The 20,879-nt window shown below is 43.2% G+C and overlaps 1 long non-coding RNA gene across 2 annotated transcripts; it reads left to right on the top strand.

Annotated features, from left to right (window-relative positions):
• Nucleotides 1–498: 498 nt before the first annotated feature.
• Nucleotides 499–20,036, top strand: LOC115604036. Of its 2 annotated transcripts, none has more exons than XR_003990107.1 (4): nucleotides 499–578; nucleotides 3,133–3,184; nucleotides 16,773–16,849; nucleotides 19,246–20,036. It is a non-coding gene; the product is annotated as an uncharacterized LOC115604036 (long non-coding RNA). The 2 variants fall into 2 exon arrangements; XR_003990106.1 differs by lacking the exons at nucleotides 499–578; nucleotides 3,133–3,184 and adding exons at nucleotides 13,251–13,374; nucleotides 14,663–14,767.
• The last annotated feature ends 843 nt before the right edge of the window (nucleotides 20,037–20,879 follow it).

The following is a 20,879-nucleotide window of genomic DNA, read 5'->3' as shown; positions in this document are numbered from 1 at the left end:
AACCAAACGTACCAATGGAGTCCCCAGTGGACATTTCATCTGCAGCTATAGGGAGTAACATGATGATCTTAAGGTCCTTTCCAACCTAACCATTCTATGATTCTATGATTTCCCAAATCACCACTGTAGAAGGGGAATATTGTGCAGTCTGCTATAATAACTGGTCACCAAGGGCAGAGTTACAAGACTGGATTTTAGAGATGGGTTTAGACTGAGACAGAAAGTGACAGGTCGGAATTCAGGTTCATTTAAAAAAATGTCACTACTTACAAGTCTGCTCCCTTACCCCTCAGGTCTCATGTTTGTACTGCCACAGCTATTTAAATGTTAGGCAGGTCAGGAGGAGATGAACATATGTGCAGAGAAATCAGGGGATGCTGATCACCTGAGCTGTGAAAATAAGTGGTTTGAACTGAAATAAGAGCTGCTGTTCTGTTTGGATTCAGGATTTGAGTAAACACTAGTGTTTAAATAACCTCTCTCCTTTCCTTTTCCCCTTCACTCTCTCACCTTCTGCATCTGAGTTTCCATGTGGTACTGCAGCCCAATGAATACTGCCAAGTCTGATTTTCAAGCAGGTAAGTTCAGCTGAAAATTGGAAGGGTACTACCTACCCCAGTCACTATGCCTTTGTGGGAATTGTCTGGCCACCTGCAATTAATTGTCTGCTCTTCTGCTGATATGCAAGAAGACAGCCAGGATGAAAAGTCCCACTATTCATTTACCTCTGAATCAATGGTGGGACCTGACTTATGGTGAGCTTCTGTAACCTCTGGTAAGGCCTGCATAGCTCTCAGTGCTGAGCGTCAACTCAGGTGCCTCCAGTGATGGAGGAAGATGCTCAGTGCCCAGGATGGAGGGAAGGAGGGGAGAAAAGCCTTGAAATAGTTGTGGTCTTTGGCTCCAAGCCGAGGAATCTCTGGAAGAGGGGAAGTTTGAATAAATTATCCAAGTTGTTGTAGAGATTATTACTCCCTCTGGGTCTTCTCTGGGGAAGGTGATGACGGGAGAGCCCGGGAAAGGAAGCTGCTTAAGTCCGATAGAGTGAAGGCTTGTGCTCAACGTTGGGCCAACCTCACAAAACCATGCCATGAGAAATGTGCGCAGTGGGGTTTTTTTTGCTGGTTCTGCATCTGTGGTCTTTGAATATGGCAGCAGATATTGCCAGGGTACAAGAAGAAGCGAGCTGAAGGGTTCTGGGGCTTTCTGCCAGCTTTTTGCCCTGTTGAGGGACTTTCTGGTGACAGTGTCAGAGTGGCTCTGAAGAGCCACAGAAAGGGGCAAAGAGGTGCTCCGACCCTGCCATTTCTCACAAGCACTTCTCAAGTGCTCTCAATGATATGGGATTGGAAAAGCTCTATATCCCTATATATCGTTGTGCAAAGCTTCTGCACAGAACCTGGAAAATCGCCCCTGTCATCTGACTGAGGACCAAACGTATATATTTGGTACAGCTGGTACTTTTAAATGCCTCAAATGCCAACGCTTCTGTTGCTCACGTGGGGAAAAGAGCAGCGTCGCTGCCAAGTGATCTCTCTGAATTTCCCCTCAGTTCCGGGAGGGGGAGGCATGAGAGAAGGGATGCCAGGCGCCTGCTTCCCATCGCTGGCGAGGTGACCGCCTGGGGAAGACGTGGAGCTGAGGAGCAGGCTGCCCTCTGCTAGACGTGTGCGAGACCTCTGCGTGCAGTGTCTGCTGGGCGAGTCACGGGAGCAGGTCTCACTGTGTGGGCATTGCTTTCCCCGCCCCGGCCCTGGGTGGGTTCTGCAGGGAGAGCCCAGATGGAGGAATTTCTTTCTTTACACAGTGGGTGTTAATCAACATGTTGGGAAATGCAATTACAGGTTCACAAGCTGTGGAAACCTCTGGGTTTCCCACACTTGGTCAGTATGGTCATCATCCATGGCTCAGCTCTTTCATTAGCTGCCAGGGACACTTAGCCTCTCATGTTGTCTGCATGAGACCGGGAATGTTTTCTGAATGACTAAGGTGCCAGCCCTGGAGGCATACGTGTAGGTTTTGCAACAGCCAGCACTAGGATTTTCCTAAGAGAATTAGGAAAGCAGTTTTTCTGGGAGCCAAACTCTATTAGTTGGGTTTAGGATTTTATTTTTTTTCCAAAAATCCCTGCCTTTTTGTTACTAGCTTTCCAGCTGAGCATGTTAGACTCCTGGCACTGTTGCAGTACTCTGCTGCATTACTCAGCTTTTGTGCTGCCAGACTGAAATGTCAATGCAAGTAACTGTCAGCCTCCCAGGACGTGAAATGTAGAGCACCATTCCCCCTCCCTAGGTAAGCGGTTTCAGGATACAGCTCAGTCAGTTACGAGAAAGGTTATAGGATATGTTACCTGAGGTAGTGAGCTGCTGGGCTTGCCAATACACAATGCCCTTCCCAGTCCTGACTTCCCAAGAACACCATGCATGATGTGGAAAAATAAACTTTTCCCATTATGTGCACTTTCCTGAGTCATTCTGCTAAATTTTATTCCTGTTGTCATTTTTCTGCATTCCTACATGGCTATGTCCTGACGGCTATGTCCAGTGAAAACCTTTGTTATTAGAAGCCATAATTCCCCTACCAGCTCTCAGAGTTCACCATTTATAGGACATTTGTATCCTGACCTTAAGGCCTTGCCTACACAGAAAGGCTGTGCTACTCTAGCCTTAGCAGTATAGAGTAAACCAATCTCTGCCTTTCCCCCACTCCTTCTTGGTGCGGATATAATCACACAGCTATAAAGATGTTTATACAAATTTGGGTTATTCTTACAGAGAAAGCAGAGTGTGTTTTAGCGCAACAAGGCAGTTTTATTTCAGTATAACTGCAACCCCACCAAGCCTTATGCTGATCTAATTAAGGCTAATTTTGTACAGAAGTGGATCACAGAAGGAGTATGCTGAAATGTTGATATACGTGAGCAGATGCATAGACAGGGCTACTGTCTATGTCCTACGTATGTTCTGATGCAGAACTCCCACCTGTGGCGGCACAGACCTAGCATTGTACAAGAAGAAGGTTGTAACACTGACTGAAATAATTGTATTCAATTATTTTAGTAAACACAGAAACTGTGTTTAGCCAAGGTGTATAGAGAAACGCAACTTATTTGTATCATTTCTTACTCTTCAGAGGCTGGACTGCCCTGTTGGAAGTCAATCCTGACAACAGCCAGAAGCATAAGGTCCGTGAGACAACAAGTAAGGTTTGGTCTAAGAAATGAAATACCAAAATTATTCACCATTCAAACAGACAGTTCAAGAGAACATGTTCTTATGAATTAACGCTTCATGGTCTGAGTACTTTTAGTGTTTCAATTAATTTTGAAAGGTTTGGGAGAAAATGGCCCCTGTGTCTGGAAAGAAACCTCACACTGACCTCACCCAAGGAATCTGGATGTCTTCTTCCTGTTTTAAAGAAGCAAATAAGGATGAATCTAAATGAAGTGGCCAGCAAAACTTCAAGCCAAATCAGTTACAACATATCTGCAACCACAAGCCAATTAGGCCTGCCCTGGGGGTTTAATACAGTGTGCTAGACAATGCCAGTATCTGAAAGTCTGTAGTGCTTTCTAGTCCATGCAAAAAACCCCAAACAATTAACTGAAAACCAGGTAAATAATAAACATGTTATGTAATAGATTTTTGAACATGTAATATTCATGCCATTTCTCCAGGGCACCTCAATTCCAGGATGAGACTAGACTTTATTCAAGCCCTGCTGACAGTAAAGCACTTTTTAAAGGAATGGGGATGTTTGGCAGAGCTTCAGCACTCAGAAACTCCTTGGCTGTGTACAGCCGTACCCTGCGTTACTGACTCACATGCTGATCCTGGAGTCTGAACCAGCTGCCCCTACAAGTTCAAGCAGTCATAGGCCTGCTCTGACAGCTTACTTATCAGCTGGGAAAGTCCCGTATGGCCCATGACGTACAGGCTGGCAAGGCCTAGCATCATCAGGGTGCACTTTGGTTAGTCTTCACTTTCTTGGTCATGATATGCTCCTACATGGGGAAGATGGGCTGAATAGATTTGTCTTTAGCCAAGCATTATAGCTGGCTGGTAATGACTGGTCTGAGGAGCTTCAGTTCTACTTTGGTGGTACAAAGGGATTTCAGTGGAGACTGACAATCTATCCAATAGTAGTAACTTTTAGTAAATTTGTAGGCTTTCTAACAGCAGTGGCAAAATCCAGGCTGTGGTTATAGTCATGACTTCTTCCACATTGTCCTTAAATATGGTGTGAACGTGCAGCCAGGAAGCATGTCTTCTCTTGTTGTGCGTCCTCAGTTCTTCATGCTCTGTAGGGAAGGTGGTCAATGCAATTTTTAGACAAGATAAACTGAAGTTACTACCCATTCCTTCTACAGTCTAGTTAGGGATAAGAATTTGCTTTCTCTTCCCACATGCCTTCTCAAGCTGTGGGCAACACCCTATTTTCAGTAAAGTCAATGGGCACGAGCTTCCACCATTTCCTTCAGCAGAACCTAAAATTCACCAACGTGTATGGAAGTGCTCATATTTTTATAGTTTCAGGCATATCCTCCCTACATCAGTTAACCTTCACTACTGTAAAAATCCTCTGCAAAAAGAACTCCCCAGATAGCCTGTACTGTCATAGAGCTTGCACAGGACCAGCAGCGGGATACCAATAGCAGCAGGCAGCAGTGCTGAGCAATACGGGAACGGGAGTGGACCTGGCAGTGCTTGGGGTTGGAGAGACTCTGGGGTGAGAGGGAGGGCTGTGCCACACACTTTCATTTGTGTTACCCGCATAAGTGTACAACCTGCTCTGTTTCTACATTGCAGGGTTTTGCTTCTCGCAGCTAACCTCTGGTTATACAAGTGATTTCTTACATGGTGCGCTGAGCAGCACCTAATCATTTTCCCTCACACAGAAGGAAGTTAATGATTGTTTAATGTGTCTGGAGCAGTGATGTCCCATGTTTGGCTTACAGGTCTCTAAGGCTGTCCAGGAAGTTTAACTTTGCAGTATTCAACAGCTGAGCTTTCCATTTAATTAATTTTGGCATTATTTTTGTATTCTCATCTCTTTTAATTTCCAAGAGTTCTTTGGAAAATAAACAGAATCTGATTTTGCAGATTAAAACAAAAACCCACATTCATTATTTCACATCAAATATTTTCTCATGGATGAATGAGGAGGGGGAATATCTTTGGGCTTCTGATAAAGAGAAGAGAGGTCCCATGTCTCCCACCCTATGAAGAACCTTGCCCTATGGAACTGTGGGTTTCTGCACAGAAAAACACTCAGATCAGCAACTCACTCCTTCCTGAATGGCAGAAAGGGCCCAGCAGCTCTCTGTTTTACTCTGTCAGGTGAACAAAAGGGAGAAAAACTAATGTTGAAGTAGTATCAGTGGTGGCCTTGTGATTTCCCATACAGACCTTCTCAGCTGGACCATGGAGATGTTGTTGGTGTTAGCCTCTCCTAGGTGGTCCCTCTCAGTCACAAGATATACCAAGCACTTCCACTGGCTTGCTTCAACTGCAATGTAGACATATTATCCTTTGCTTTTGTATTTCATCCTAAACATGTGAAAACAGGTAACTGATCTCTGAGGAACTAGAAAGTTTGAGGTACCCAAAATCTCAGGTAGTCATGTTGAGGGATGAAAAAGTCTTAATCAAGCTTCTGGTTTCTATGTTGGTTTTTTTCTGAAGCTTCGAGCCTTGGAGCTACCTTGTCATTCCAGCTGGACTCTTTTCCAGCCAGGGGCAGCTGTGGGCCCAGGTAAGGTAAGATGCCTGGGGATGCTATGACTTTTCTGCAAGCAAGTCCATTAGTCAAACGTGTTATTGGTGGCATTTGTTACTCTCATTTTGAAATTTCATATTGAGTTTCAAAGATAACATAATGCAGAGATATGCTTTTAATGACCAATCTACAAGGGAGGGGAAGCGGCTGTTCAGGAGGTTACAGAGTGGGTAATGAAAATGCTCTCAGTGGCCAGGGATGTAGAGAAATTAGGGAGAGTCCAGAGGAAAGCTACAAGAACAATAAGAAATTTAAAAACCACGGTCTATTAGGAAAGATTAAAGGAAGTAGGGGGTTTAGTCGAGGGCAAAGGTTGGTGAAGGCTATACAAAGTCTTTGAATATTTAAAGGCTTTTACGGGATGGCAATCAATTTTCTTCAAGTCCACCAAGGGAAGTAGAAAAAGAAATCAACTCAATTTGTGGCAAATATAATATACCTTGCTTACTAGCAAAAATTTCTTTTTGTTGTTGTTTGTTCCTCTTTTTAAAAATGCATGTTAGTGAAATGGTAGAGCAGGTTATCTAGGAAATCATGGAACTCCTTCACAAAATGGTTTCAAGACTCAGCTAGACAATCTTCTGCCAAAGATGCCTGGTTACACTTAATCTTGCCTCAGTACAGGAGTTTGTACTGGATGAATTTAAGCTGCACAAATATCGATGAGAAACATCTCTCCATCATGTTTTAATAACCTGCTCTGTGCAGTGTGGCCCCAGAACCCAACATAGCTGAAAATAGACCATTGTTTCTGGACAACTGGACCTGAAAACTGGTCTGATGGAGGTTTTAGGGAATTAGCAGTCTGCATTAACGCCTTTCTGTGACTCAGGCAGCCACAGAAACCCTTGCTGACTAAGTTACTGAGCAGGGCACAGTCTGCAAACAGGTCCAAGGGCATTTTGGGTGCTCTGTCCTCAGGATTTTACCTGTTCTGGGGAAACCAAGTGATTTTTTTCCTCCTCAGTGACAGCCACATGAGCCTTTTTCTTGCCAGACTTGCTACCCTTTGTCGGGCTGTCTGGTTTGGATCTTTCTTTGTGCATCATCAATGCAACACTCACACACTCCTTGTTGAATCAGGTGAACTAGAGAGAGCCTAAGGAAAGGATGACATGCATAAGCAGAGATTTAGCAAATATGAAGCAAGATGGAAAGACCTGGTTTGCTCAATAGGGGGAGAAATAACAAGCTCCCAGTATAAAAGCTGTCCATAGGGAGCATGTCATGGGACCATTCTCCATGTCTGCTGGGAAGAGGGACAGGTGAAGAGCCATGTGTCCTTTTCTTAATGTGGGCAGCTTTTCCGTGTATGCTGTCCCTGCCCTGCTCCTTCTCTAGGCCTTACTGCAGAGAGAAGTCACTCTTGCTCTGAGCCTGCAAGACCTCCTGTTGGCATATGCATCTCCAGTGCTGGCTGCGCTTGGCCCAGCAAGGGGGATGAGGAAGCCACCCCCCATGAACACCAAAGCATGATAACAAGGGCCTGTGTGAGCTGCCAGAGGACATGATATGAGGGAAGCTTACTCCACTTCGTTGGCAATGAAGCATCTTTTCTCTGAATAAAAATATCCTTGAGAAAGAGAGTCTAATTTGTAGTTAATAGCTGGAAGGTTTTGTGAGAACTTTGCAAGGGCAGAAAGCTCTGGAGTCTTATGGTCTGGGATATAATAGAGGAGGATGGTTTCCATGAATACTCAGGGGTATTATTTTGCATCGCACATGTTTTTTTATTAAGTTTGGTCTCTTCCTACAATATACAACATGTGCTGTACAGAAGCAAGACAAGACAAAGCTAACCACATAGGTCATGACTCTGAGCATTTGGGAAGCTGCTCTCCAAATATAAAAGTTAAGGTAAATATCTGGTGTTGATAAATGCATTTTGCATACTTAAGGCCACCACTGTTCCTTGGGTGCCCTTTGTTAGTGTAAATAAGCTTCATCTTGGTTTGTGGCAAACCTCAAATATTTGACTTCAGTCTCAGCACAGTTAAGCAGACAGTATAGGGAGTTATTAATCTGTTCCTGTGCATGGCTTTAACACTGTAACTTATCATATTAAATCATTCTTGACAATGAAACCCCAAACTTTTCCAAAGAAAACAATTACAGAGGGTTAGAGGATCCTCCTCTTACCCAGTCTAAAGTTGCTCTGCTAAACATCCAGGTGCTGGCCATTCTTCCACTCCAAGGAAAATGTTAACATTTTCTCTCCACTGCATCAGCTTTATTAGTTTCAATGATAGTGGGGGAGCGGGAGGGGTACAACCCAACTGACACCATGTGTGTACCTTTGCCCAGGATAAGGCAGGAAAAAGTGGCTGTGAATGGGTGAAGATGCTGGGGCACCTCGCTGTGTGGAGATGCAGCTTGAGTCCACATCTCTGCAAACCTGTGCGCAGCCTCCTGAAGCAAGTGGGTGTGTTTTGACCACCATCATCTGACTTTTGGGAGTACAGGGAACAGTTGGAGTATGTGGGGAACTACACCTTTGGAAATCTCTGACCAAAGCCAGATGGATCCCAGATTCCTTGGCTCTGAACGCCTTGGATTGTGCAAAGCGGGTGGCTACATTGCTGGAAAAGTACTAAATGGCTCAGCACAGGGGGTTTTTTGTCTCCTTCACTCATAGCTATTAACATGAAGAAAGCAGAAGTTGCAGCACAGTTTCACCCTGGTCACTCCAGCTTTGGAGCACTGTTTGGGTAACTCTGGCTCAATGTGTCTGCTTCACAGCAGTGTGACTGCCTAAGAGGCTGGTGATTCAGAGCTGACTATGAATAGAAAAGTAGTCTAGAAAAATGTTTAGTGTATGTGGCAGCCATATCTGTGCTCCAAGAGATGTGAACTGCTTCATTCTCAAAGCAGCTTTGGGGCTTAACTGACATTGTACCTGTGTAAGCCCCAAATTTAGATCATTCAGCTCCTTCTTGTCTGCCATCTGAATTTGGAAGCAAGTGAGTTTTGCCAGTGTGTTCCTGAGGTGACGAAGCTGAAGGATGTGCATACAGCCACTTCTAGTTGCAATGGCTCCAGCAGGCTTTAGTTGGGAGCCATCACAATTAAGGCAGCTGTATGCACATCCTTGTAAACAAAGCAAGTGGTTCTCTGCTGCATTTCTCCTTCCCGTCAGTACACACACATGTGGTAATTGCTTCTTACTCAACAGCCCAATGAATAGTGCCTTGCATGGAGACATGGGTGTCTTGGTCCTTCTTCTGACTGGTTGGGGCCATCCTTTGTCTCTTGTGCGATGTGCCAGCCTCAGCTGTAGGGTACTTCAGGGTGAAAGCTTCCTCCCTGGAAGCTCTTGCATTTGGTAGAAAATGCTTAAACATGTACTGTGTTTCAGGAAGAGTGAGACTGACCGTGTACTCTGGTGATTAGGATTTCCAGCAAAATGTCTCAAATTAAACCTTCGTTCCAGTGACTCAGAGGACACTGTTTTAAAAGGGGCAGCAGTTGTCTCAGTAACACAAAACTACACCCTTTGGCTGGACAGGGAGTTGCCAGTCTTGCTGATCCCCTATCGCATATGTAAGTTAATGTTTTTGGCAACGTGTTTGTAACAAAGCTGAACTCTCTTATTCTCTGTACAAGAATTCTGTTTGAATTCTTGTTTGAAGCTCCTTGTTTGAAGCCATGTAGATATACCTTTCTGCCAGTTGGTCTATGCTTCACTTTTAATTCACTATTTTAATCTTCCCTGGACACTTTTGGATGTCCCTCCCTGCTAGCAGTGACCCAAGCAGAATCTGCAAATCCCAGAGGTTTGACCTGTCTGTGGTCTATGTGTTGGTAGGGCGCGGGTGGCGGGGGCTGTTCCTGTCAGTGCTTGGCTGGGGTGGGTTGTTTCCGAGCTCCAGTTTCTTCCCACCCACACGGATGGGACACACAGTGCTGTCTGGATTTCCCAGAATGAGCCTGGCCAGGAAAATGCAGAAAGCTTGGCTCCAGCTCTGGGTTTTGGCAAAGTCCTCTCCCAGGAGTGGGGCTGGTAATGGCAGCGTGGTGTGGTAGGGAAGCTGGCTGCAAACCCAAGCAAGCAGCTGGTACCAGGAAAGCATCTGTATTTCTTTAAAGAGAGAAAAAGACAAACAAGCTCCTCTTTCAGCTGGCCGAGGTTAAAATGCCAGGTCTGGCTCCTTCTCAGCACTTCAAGCCCTTTATAGGGAATTATTTCCTCAGCCATGCCCTCGATACCTCCAGCTACCCATTTCCCCATGGGAGGGACCAACAGCTACAGCTCCTTGGGAAATGTTCTCCTCCCTTCCTTTCTGGCAGGTAGATGTAGTTCTTGAACTTTCTGGGGAATCGGTTGCATCAGTGATGCAAATAGTTATCAACAATGACAAATTTTAACTGTACTGAATGGCTTGTTGAGGAAACCATGAAGGTTGCAAACTGCTCAGTATCTGACCTACTCACTGGTTATTCATGAAGATGACCTCAAGCTTTCCTTTGTTGAATGGAGCAGATGAACCCTGCCTTGCTGTCACCATTAAACTTGAGGGACCTGTGCTGAGCTATGGCAGCTTGGAGACTGAGACAGAGAACAAAGCAGCCCTTAATTTTAAGAGGAAAAAAGTTTAGAATATCTCAGGAGGCACAGAAACTGCAGAAGTTCCTGGATATGATGTAACTGTGCTGGCCCTGCCCAGTCTCAGGGGTGAAGTTTATCCCTGTGGGATGTGCTGAACTACCTACCTAACTAACAGTACAGGTCCTCAGCAGAGGCATGACTTATCAGAGAAGGCAAAATCCTAAATCTGGCAAGGCAGAAACAAACCTGCAGGTGGTCCTGGAATAGGTGTTTTGCCAGACTGACATTATCCGTGGAGTTATGGGCACACCCACACCTATGTCCTCATGGAGGTCAGAAACCTAGACTTGTAGGAAAAAAGTGATTTAAAACCAGGGGAAGGCAAACAAACTGCTTCTAAATTTCAGAAAATTGTAGTAAATTAAAAAAAAAAGTTAAATTCTGGTAATTAAATCTGAGCCACTATGAGTATGACCGAAATTCAGTGTTGCTTGGGTCTCAGCAGTGACTAACAGCGAACACTAAAGAGAACAACAAGCATTCAGTGTTACCATCAACAAGTGTATGTACTTCCAGCTTTCAGCAATGTATGACTCCTGAAATTTTTGAGCCAGAAGTTGTATCTGCATCTTGGTGTGAAATACTATTTAATGAAATTTTTCTCCTCCTAATTATTCTGATTCATATTTCTGGTATCCATGACACTCTGCGGCAGTGAGTTCCCCATCTGAGAGGGGGGAAGATTTAGGTTGTCTCTGTTTAGAATTAATCTGATGCATGCAGAGGCAAACATGACCATAAATTGCAAAGATCATGAGTCATTCAAATTAGTAATGGATTCCAAAATGTGCCATTCAGTTTCTCTTGCTGGCCTCCTTTGAGACATGGTATTAGCACATGGAGAACTTGGAGAATTGGAAGAGACTTAATAAACTACCCCTGTATTCTTTCATTTTTTTTTTATTCCATAAACAATTTTTGATTTAGTCAGCACTAACTTTTGAACTTTAAAAGACATGTTGCTTTGAAATTCAGTTTGAAGATTATTGTTGCAATGCTGTAATTAACTTGGCCTTAAACTGGGAGTGGTGCAAACAAGCAAGCTTTCACAACATTTTAGCTCAGAAAAATTGACATCATGAAGACATGTTTTCCTTACTACATCTTCCTGTATGTTGTCTATCCTATCAGACACAAGTATTATGATATTCCTTTTGTTTATTTCATTGTCTCACCCTAGATAAAAGTCATATAACATTATTTATGTTGCAAATAGTGTTATCTATCTGTCTAATTAGCTGTGTAGGCCTATATCATTATGTTTTACACAGTGAATGGAGGAAATCAGAAGGCCCACAGAACACCAGACCTTTTTTTGTGATGCTAAAAGGTAACTTATCAAGTGGAAAGAAGCTTGATATAGTGTGTGCCATTTTGCCAGGCTGTTATTTAATAAATGCTTTATCTGTGTGCAAGTACAGTGCTCAGGTTAAAACATCTTTGAAGGTGTCATTGCCCTGTAGAAAACGGCTACCCCACAATGGATGTATGGCCATATGGACAGAGGTGACAGGCATTCTGCTTGCAGCAGTGGCAGGTAGCACATGCTCATGGATGAGGTGTGAGAAATAGGATCTGTGCGATAGCACTGCCCATGGGTACCTATCTGCGCAGCTGTCAAGTTATAATTTTTGGAGATGGAAAACATCCTTCACATTTTATTTCAACAGTAACCAATGTATCTAGTTGCTATTCCTCATCAAAGTCATATTTAAAACGTGAAGAACTGCTTATTTATTTGCTCTGAGTACATTTGCATTTCCATTTGTTTATAAACCTCTCCAGGTGACCTGCCCTATTTGGCCAGGAATTGGCATAGGTCTGACACATTGACCTGACATGCATTCCAGTTGCATGCACTACACATCAGGTCTGTATCAGGAGTTTGTGAGCCTCCATAGCAGCCGTTCATCACTGGTTTGATAGCAGTGGTGGGACTGGCACATAGTACTCCCCTTGAGACACTGGGCAAAGAGAGTTTAAAAATGCAACCACTAAGATGTATCAAATCTCTGTGGTTAGACCTCAGGTACCCTCCACTTCACCTACTACAGTGAGACACCTCTGCGCCTGTCATCCTGCACATGTAGCCACTTCACAGGGCAAGCCCGGCAAGGGAAACCACAGGCTGAATGAAGACAAACTGTCATTTCAGGATTCACACGGGAATATAACTTATCCTCTGTGTTATACAAACTCAGTAATTATGTCTGTCAGTGAGTTGATATTTTACATAGATAATGTGCACATTACTGGCTGACTCAAGGAACTCTGGAGAGCAGACTTTCAGTGTGAAATATGTTTATAAACTAAGCTTTCTCTTATGTTTGAGTAATGGTTACTGTAGCACCAACAGGATATTTTTCTAGTAGAGATGCCCACAATTAGGAGATCAGTTAAGCTGGTGCTTTAAATCCTACTGTGGTAGTCCTAGGGTGGCATCACACTGCTATTGCTGGGTTGGTTGTATGGACGTGCTTGTGGCACAGGGTGGGACAAACGAACATTTCAGTCTAGGGTTCAGCCTTTGGGGAGCAAGGTTTCCTGAATGACAAATTGAGGAATGAGAATTCCTAAATTCAGGCATGTGGGTCAAGTCCTCGAGACTTACCTTGCACACATCTCCCGTGCAATCTTTGCCAGGACAGGGAAGGAGGCAGAGTAGTAGGACTAGGACCTACTTGTTCCTTGATCTTCTAAGAGGGTGTGAATTGCAGTAAGACTGTAAGCACTGGATCCATACTGCTCCACCTCTTCCCCACAGACTGTGTATATTTTTATTGCTTCCCAGGTAGAAAAGAGACTAACAGAAACAATGTGAGGACTTCAAACTGTTCAACACCCTTGTGTTGCTTTCACAGCAGGACTATGTAATAGTGGGGACATTTTGTGAAGGTTAGCAACATGCATCGAGGAGATGATAGCACACTAAACATGCCAGCCTGTGATCAAGATACCCCTTTCAAAGAAGTGGTAATTCTTCTTCTCAAGTGAGTATGAAACAAACTGTGCTTCTTCAGTTAAGGGAAGGAAAAGGGCAGAGCCTATATATAATCCAAAGCTAAGCACTGGTGCCAACCTTTGTGTCCAAGGCAGCAGCAGCCAGATGGATTCTCAGGGCTTTTGGGAGAGAAAATTCAGGCAGTGGGGCTGCCCTGCTGCTCACAGCGGTATGCACACTGTGGCAATGGCATGGATTACCCCAATCTAGTCTTAGCAATGCCTCTAGATCTGACCTCAGTTGTCGGCCAGTCTGTTGTCTGAACTGTCTTTACAGTGAGTTGGAGAGAAAGAGAGCCTGTAGCAAACAGTCCACCTCATTCAAAAATCTATTGCAAAGAAGAGACAAGTTGTTTCCTAGAAGAGTCTCTTTCTCTCAGGGCTCTAACAGAAAACTGTGCAACCAGTGCCAACACAGACACCAACACTACAGACATTTCCATTGGACCACCCTTTGAGTTAATGACCCCTAGTGAATGTATCTAAGAAAAAATTCTAGTTTGTGAAGGGATGCGTTAGCCCTTCTCTGTCTAAGGGCTCCTCCACTGAGGCTACTTCTGTGGAGAGTTGTTGGAACTGGCATTTTTTATGCTTTACCTAATATAATGGTAAATGTTCTTAGACATACATGTTAGTTCCCAGCTGAATTTGACTGAGGTGTTTCTGTCAGATAGCACTGGAATTTATCAGCTCTCAATTTGTTGTCAACACCATGGAGTAACACCATATGGATACTGCATCACTATGATGTCTTTCAAGTCTTGCCAATTTATTGAACTGTTTTAAACCTCATTTCAAAAATGTATTTCCTTTAAAAAGGAAAAGGAATAAAGTAAAAGAAATCCTTGTCCTTAGGATTGTATGCTATTTTAAATTAACCCCCACAATTATGTATCTTCAACAACATGAAGTTGCTGCACCAGGTGCAGTATGAACTATCCTTGTTTTTCTTGCTAACAAACAGATGGATTGTGTTATCTAAGAATTTCCCTGGGTTAGTGACATGTTGAGTTACATTACCTCTGGGAAGAAGTGCACTACTGTGCTTCCCAACCCTTTCCAGAAAACTAGAGAAAGCTCAGCAGCTATTCCACATCCTTACAGAAAGCACACTGTCTCCTTTCCTAGCTTTTGCAGAAAGTAAGAGGACTCTGAAAGCCCAGATGCTAGAGGAACTTATTTATAAAATCAGAGTGAAAAACAGTGATGTCATTCTTTTTATTATGTTAAAGCTACTGTTCTACCCACCTCCTCTCAGCCCACACTGTGCCATTACAGATTCCCCTATCTTGACAGCAAAGAGACATCCTTCCTGAAGGCCACCTTTCTCTTAGGAGCCAGAAGTGTTTACCAGTCCTGCAGTGCCTTACCTGTGAATAGCAGGTAAGGGGAGCCCGTGACTTAAAGGGAGTCACCTTCTGTTTTATGCATTCACACCTCTGAAAATGGATGCCTTTCCTGAATATGCATGCTCTGCAGAAGTCTGTGTGGACCCAGAAGATAAGAAAATAGATAGTCCACTTCTATTGCTGTAAGTGGAAGAAATTGAAGAACATGACTTCTAAAAGGTTAGCGTGAACCACTCCGATTAGACTACGTTGGCACTGACTCTATCCCTCCTTCCAAAGCCATCCTGCAAACATGTGTCTGCCTCATCTGCCATGAGTTATAACAAACTACATCAGCATCCTTCCTGTCTGACAGACACCCCATGACAAGAATATGATTAATCTATATAAAAAGAAATCTCAGGGTGAGAATCCCAGATCTTACTGGTTTTGTTTGGCAAACCAGCACAGACAGATAGTTTTCCACATAAGACAGAAATTTTCTCTTCTTTAAGTGCGTTGATGTCCAAAATTCAAGCTGTTCTAGTCCTAGTGGTAGCTGCCTAGAAGTAAATTAACTTTCACCAAAACAAAAAGAGCCCAAGGTGGAGTCTACCCTACCTGAAATATGGAGATTAACCCACTTTTTACTCAGTTAGAACTAGCTGGAATATGTCCACGAGGGCTGGATGCCTGGGCTCGACACAAGCAACCTTTGCTGAAGTACAGTACCCAGGATTTCTGATTGACAGAATTACTGCATGTTAGAGCTGTAGGTGACAGGCGCATGCACCTTTCTGCAGCAAAACTGGAGGGTGGCTGGTTGCATACCAGTTCTGTATTTCCCAAGCTGCACCATCAACACATCATTTTGTTTTGAAAAATTGTCAAAGTAGTAGCTTTGTGCTAGATCTGGGGTTCTTTTGCAGAGCACTTCCCATTCTCTGAAATTGCCTATTGGATCTGGTGGCGGTTTTTTGAGGAGAATGGTGAAGAACTTTCCCTCTAACATGTTCAACTCCCAGCCTAACAGTGATGATCAGCCTTTTATGTCTCAATGTATCATACGCAAACTAATTACACTGAGTGCTTATGTGCTGCTTTATCCCTTCATCTTGCAGTCATTCTTGCAGCAAGTTGCAAAATGAGGCCCCAAGGGTGTGACGCTCTAGCACATGAACAGAAAACGTTCATCTGCCCAGACTTTCAAGGGCTTTCATTCTCACAGCATATGTGGTTTCTGTGGGGTCTGGAGTCTTTGGAGTTTGTTCTGGTATTACAGTAGAACATAATCTATTCTTATGTTTTTCACTTGTTTACTGACTGTGCGCAAGTGCTAGTAATGGGAAAGGGGAAATCGATGGCAGCAGAAATGACAGATACAGTCACAACCTGTAACGAATTTGAGGCCAAAAGGAAACTTCCATGGGGTGCCCTAGGGGGAGACTCCTCTTCTAGTGATGGCAGTCCTCACAGGGAAAGTGCTTCACCTTTGTTTTCTCTTCAGTCTTTCTCTCTACAGCTTTTCTTCAAATACTGACTTTCCTTTTTCTGAATGAGATCCTGTAACCAGAGCCCTCTCAGTCAAGGAAAAGAGCTGTCAGTTGTGTTCCTGACTTTATCCTTTATTCAAGCTAGGCTAGTAAACTATCAATATTGGCTACTCTAATTAATTGCATGGAATTTATGGGACATGGTATTTACAGCATATCACTTGTTCTGCTGCAGATTTAATGGTGTACTGCAAAAACTAAAATAAAAAAGGGACAGAAGTATTATACAGGTGGCAGCACAAAAACGAAAGCAAGCTCTTGCCACATAGTGGAAAGTCAATATTTGCTGGGGAACATCCAAGATCAGTTTCAAGCCACATTTTTCTATTCTTGTTAAAAAAAGTGTGGTATGGATTGCAACAGCACAGTTGCAACTAGTTACATGCAGAAGAAACTATAAACTCCAGCCTATGACTAACATGAATAAATTTAGGATTAAAGTGGTTTAGAAAATAAGTTTTTAAAAACATTCTGACTCAATATAGTTTCTTTCTCTCTCTCTTCCAGCCTTGACACCGTACAGTAATATGCATGCTGTGAGATATTCAAGGAAGAATAAGCAAATTACAGAGAATGGAAAGAAGGTAATCAATGAAGGCGATCTATATCTCATTCACATTGTTGAATAAATAATAGCAGAAGAGGTCTAAAATTAGATTTGAGAAGAAATCTGAACTACTCCAAACATGGGCTGGTGCACATCTCCAGTCTAACAGCATACTGGAGACTCAGATTCTCAGCTGGGGCAGATTGACTGAAGTGAATGGTTCCTTCCTGCCACTTGCCTGTCTCCTCCTGGCTGGGGCACAGATGTTTATGCTGGCTAGGTGCAGGATGTGAAAATCACTTACTTCTAGAGGGACTGACCAGTTTTATGTGATATCTATTTTCAAGAGCCTCTGCGTGTTGCAGAACCGAGCCTTGCCAGCCCGTTACTGAACCACAAGGAGGGGAGCCAGCTCCTCAGGTTTGCCATGCAGAAAAGCCTGCCCTCCATGTGCTGCATCCTGATATAGAGTGAGATGGGGTTGGTAGCTGACCACAGATATTTCCATTCCTAGTCCCAGGCAAAGGAGGATGATAAGGAAGACACCAGTTAAGCCTGGATCTTGCAAATTCAAAACAAAGATCTGACATCATCTGCAGGAAGAAATAAGAACCAGCCTGGCATGTCTCTCTGCAATTAAGAAGAAATCAATACTAGTGTGAGCTATGTAAACAATGCTAGCTTGAGGTCTATCCCACTGAATTTGAAGATTAAATAGCATTAAGGTATGCCACCTTGCTAATGGTCACATTTGCTTCAGCACCTGCTTAGGAAGTGCAAGACATAACTCCCTCTTTAGAGCAAACTGCTCATTTGTTATAAAAGCCCAAACCACACCACGTGAACACTGTGAATCATGTCTCCAAAATCCTTTAGCATCTACTCCCTAATCAGCCATTTTACCTGGCTGTTTGGTGAGGGTTTTGTGTTCCCCATCTCTCTCAAGGGGAGCAGATCTCGGGGTTACAGCCCTACCCTTAACTCATTTATTAATCTCTCACAGAGTTTAACTATGCAGAGGACCCAAAAGAGACTTCCTTCCAGGCAGCTATGACCGGTGATAGATGTGATTCAGAACAGCTTTCCAAAACCTGTGAATTGTTCATCCATCTAAAGAGACACTCTTATGCAGAGGAAACAGTTTAAAACAACAGAAGTTCATGCATCTCTGATTTTACCTAAATTTTGTATGTTCCTTGCAAATTCAGAAACCAGACATATCACCACATCTGGGTTGGGAGATGTGAGTTGCCCTCCTAATGCCTTTCTTGTTGCTTAGTCTCCCGAGAAGCAGCTGACTCTTCTTTCTTTCCCTTGACCTTCAGAGGTTGCAGGTTTTGGCACTTGTGCCTGCTTGTTGTCTTTACGTCTAGAAAAATGAGTCTGCTAGCCTGCCTGGGGTCTCCTAGATCCTGATACTGATACTTTCCTATTGTTCAGTTGAGGACTCAGCACTTTCCCTGCATATATCTTACCACTAGCCAATCATTTCTTTTTCTGCTTTTGCACTTCTTAAAAGAAACTTTGATTGATTTCATACACGTAGTGGGAAATTTCCAGACTTAAGACGATGTAAATAGTAGGTTTGAGGTTTTTATTTGGTTCCTGAGTTAAAGAAAAACAAGAAAATTATAGCTTGGGCCCAAATGTTGATATAAGCTCTAAAAACCAGTGCCTGCCTTAAACAGGAAAGGCTTTTTGTTATGACACTGAAGTGAGATGCAATAAATCAGAGCTGATAGCCATTCTCCTGATTCATAGCAGGATATGAAATTGGTTACTTTCATCATGTATCAATGAAGGAGTGATGCCTAAGATGCTTGTGAATGTTGTCTTTGAAGTCTCCAAAATACCAAAGTTTACATTTGCAACATTTTTGCTTTCATTTTCATTTTGGACATGACCCCAACTTGCAAAGAAATTCAGACCATCTGAGAATGCATTTTTTTCTGAAAATGTCAACAGGTCTAAATATAACATTGAAGGATGAAGATATGCATGTCCCACATGGCCCACAGAGAACTTTTTGAAGGTACAGATGGTGACTGAGCACCTAACTCATATTTGTGCTTTTACAAATCCACTTATTGATGGATTAATCAATAACGACAAAACATTCTGAGAAAGAGCAGTAAATAAACCGATTAATCCCTCTTCAATATAATTGCACAGAAGGTCAGATCACTTTATCTATGTCTGAGTGATGAAAAAGAAATAGCTCAGATGGGGAAGGGAGCCCTGGAAAGGATGGACAAAGGGATGGACATCCCTTGCTCTACCTCTTCCCAAGAGCCCGAGAGCTTCCCACCTCCTGGCAACTTTAAAGGTCTCTGCTCCTTTTGCCAAACGAGTCATATTTACAAGAATTGTTAATCTCTGAGTTTCTCGTTATTTGGAAATGCCAATCCACTTCAATTTCCTTTTCTTTTTTAGTGGGAAAACCCTCCTGCTGCTGGCTGTGGAATCAGTAGCTGGACAGAGCTCACTGGAGTGATGGCTCCCTGGGTTCTGAGGAAATATTATCGGAAACACAACATATTTTCGGCCAGTGGCCTGGGAGAAGGATTAGGGGAGGTCAAGGGAAAATACTGTGGTTGAGAAGGGCTGGAAAAAAAAAGGGAAATGAAAATCAAAGGAGACCTCAATGTTTCTGTTGGTTTGTTTACAAAACCTAAAGATTAGGAACCAGACTTCATTTCTTAATTGAAAAAAATAAAAATGATTCATAAGACTGAAAAAAATAAATCCCTTTAAAAAGAAGTACCTTACAACAATATGTCTGATTAGACTGGTTGTCTGAATAGAAATAGAAGTTATACAAAGAATCAGCAGAGCAGCATTGTTGACAGAGCCAGAGAGAGTCGATTTCTCACCAGGTATCTGCTTCCTCTGGCTGAAGGACTTTGGATTGATTATAATGGGTTATGAAAATGTGTGGCATGTTCATTACTGTCAAAGGTAGTGGATAACTTTCAAACAGTGCAGATATTTTATTTATGAGTGAATAAAATAATTTTATAGCTGCCTATCACTGATTTCCAGTGCTGGAATGGAGTAAAATCAATTCAAAGTTAAAGCAAAGAGAAAGATTTGAGGGAGAGTGAAGGATTTTCATAACCTTGTTTTGCTTTCTTTGTTATTATTTTTGTTCTTTGGTTTGTTTCTGACTTAGATTTCTCTGTTTTTATTTGCGATTTAAAGGCAATCTGAAGTGTAACAAATAGGCAGGCTTTAATAAAGAGATGTGCAGTGTCTCTGATGTATTTGAGGGAACCTTTGCTGCTTGTGGTTTTGTATATGGTTATGGTAAATAACTATCATGCTGATTTTTGTGGTCTGGCCTTTGCTGTGAGTACTTGACCACTGGAGACTCATTTAACCTAAATAACCCAAACCCGTGCCTAGCCTTAAACTAACACCACCACAAAAACTGGAAAACCCCAACCACAGCAAAACAGAACACCCAAAGAGTGACCTCCAGCGAGGAGGTGCCTGGTCTTGGGGCTAGATGGAGCGCTTGCTTTCAGCACACATCAGGGAGGGCAGCCCTGACAAGGCCCGACCGCGGAGAGCCTTGTTACGCCTTGGGTTTGTCACTGCAAGATCCCCCTTTCCCCATGGCTGGTTCCTGCCGGTTCTCTTAATAAATGAGCCCAAATGTGAGACAGGATGACAGAGTTGAGGCCCCGAGCACAGCTCGCTGTACCTCACAGGGGGATAGCCTTGACAGGGGGCACTCAACCCGAACTGACACGGCGGGCAAGGCGGAGTGTCCCTGTCTCAGTACGTGCCTCAAAAGCACCAGCCTCTAGACCTGGGGGGCCTTCACCAGGCGTGATTCCACTCTTCTTGGGGAAATTAGCGTTGAGCTTGCTACCCTGGCAAAACTAAATTGACAGGACGCAAAACAGACAGTGACTTCCACTCAGAATATTCCATTTAAGGTGCAAAATGTTTGTGCATTCTGCTGATCACTACCAGGAAAAGACCCTACGAGGTACCCTGTTGGCCCATAAAAATGGTCCATTATATATATATACACACTATATATACATATCTACACACAT

Source organism: Strigops habroptila, chromosome 2, assembly GCF_004027225.2.
Source record: "Strigops habroptila isolate Jane chromosome 2, bStrHab1.2.pri, whole genome shotgun sequence".
In the NCBI taxonomy this organism is placed as follows: Eukaryota; Metazoa; Chordata; class Aves; order Psittaciformes; family Psittacidae; genus Strigops; species Strigops habroptila.
This window is presented reverse-complemented; position numbering and strand designations above follow the sequence as displayed.